Source organism: Erinaceus europaeus, chromosome 16, assembly GCF_950295315.1.
Source record: "Erinaceus europaeus chromosome 16, mEriEur2.1, whole genome shotgun sequence".
Taxonomy (NCBI): domain Eukaryota; kingdom Metazoa; phylum Chordata; class Mammalia; order Eulipotyphla; family Erinaceidae; genus Erinaceus; species Erinaceus europaeus.
In genome coordinates, this window is record NC_080177.1 from 37,532,681 (window position 1) to 37,534,328 (window position 1,648).

Here is a 1,648-nt window from a genome sequence, read left to right on the forward strand (position 1 = left end):
AACGCTTCCTTCAATGTGTGTGTGTGTGTGTGATTCATTCAGTAGCATGTTTCTTCATTCACTTTGTTGTATGTTGTATATGTGTGCATTTTGAGTCCCCAACAAGACTATGGAATGAATGCAAGATTTTGTTTAAGTGGCCCACATAGTACATAGATATGATAGTTGTTCGCCAGATACTGTTGAATGAAAGGGAGAAATGAAAGAAACAATACAAAGTTAACTGTGTTTATGAAGATGCAGAGATATATCTTTGCAACATATATAAGTCGCTTTGCTCCTGAATTTGGCTCCTTTGAAATTTGTGATATGACCTTCGGTGTCATGGAAGTTTAACACTCATGTCTCAGGCTTATGATATCTTTCCCAGACACAGTTTGAACATAAATGTTCTATATTTAGTGATGGAAGGTAATCAAAGGGTGGTTCAAGTTATAATTATCTCTGGGGGGCTGGGCGGTAGCGCAGCGGGTTAAGCGCACTGGGCGTGAAGCGGTGGATCAGCATAAGGATAAGGGTTCAATCACGGGCTCCCCACCTGCAGGGAGTTCACCTCACAAGCGGTGAAGCATGTCTGCAAGTGCCTTTCTCTCCCCCTCTGCCTTCCTGTCCTCTCTCGATTTCACTCTGTCCTACCCAACAATGACAGCAATAACAATAATAACAACAATAAGGGCAACAAAAGGGGAAAAAATAGCCTCCAGGAGCAGTGGATTCACAGTGCTGGCACAAAGCCCCAGCGATAACCCTGGAGGTAATTAATAACAACAACAACAACAACAACAATAATAATAATAATAATTTGTCTTTGTTACAGATCTTTCATTTAAAGTCCCCTTTCGGGGAGTCGGGCGCTAGCGCAGCAGGTTAAGCGCAGTTGGCGCCAAGCACAAGGACCGCATAAGGATCCTGGTTCGAGCCCCCAGCTCCCCACCTGCAGGGGAGACGCTTCACAGACGGTGAAGCAGGTCTGCAGGTGTCTGTCTTTCCCTCCCCCTCTCTGTCTTCCCCTCCTCTTTCCATTTCTCTCTGGCCTATCTAACAACGACAACAATAATAACTACAACAACAATAACACAACAAGGGCAACAAAAAGGAAAATAAATAAATAATAAAAAACATTAAAGTCCCCTTTCCTTTACGATGGTTGACTCAGAGTCCTATGTTCTCCCAAAGGGTTCCTATAAAGACAGTTAATTTATAGTTAGTATTTTAAAAGTGTTTTTCTTTTATTAATTTGTATAAGATTTATTTATAAAATAAATTATGTTTAGCTATTATTAAGTTATGAGGTGGGGCAGAGAATCAGAGCCTCACTCTAATGGCAGTGATCCAACTTGGGGGGGGGGGCTTGTACTTAAGAGTCCAGTGTTTTATCTACTGCACCACCTCTGGGCCTCTATTTATAGAATCTAAATGGTGCTATTTGATAGGAAATTGAGTCTAGAGTCAAACTGGCGTAGACTATTGAGTACAAGACAGGAAAGTTTTGGAAAACATTACGTAATGTTGTCATGGCCTTCTTTGCCCAATAAAATAATAAGCATTTTCTCCCACTTCTGTGCCTTTGATTTGAGAAATAGTGTAGTTAAGCAAACCCCTTAAAAGCTGTTGTCTAAGTCTAAACCAAACTGAACCAAAAGTCAGG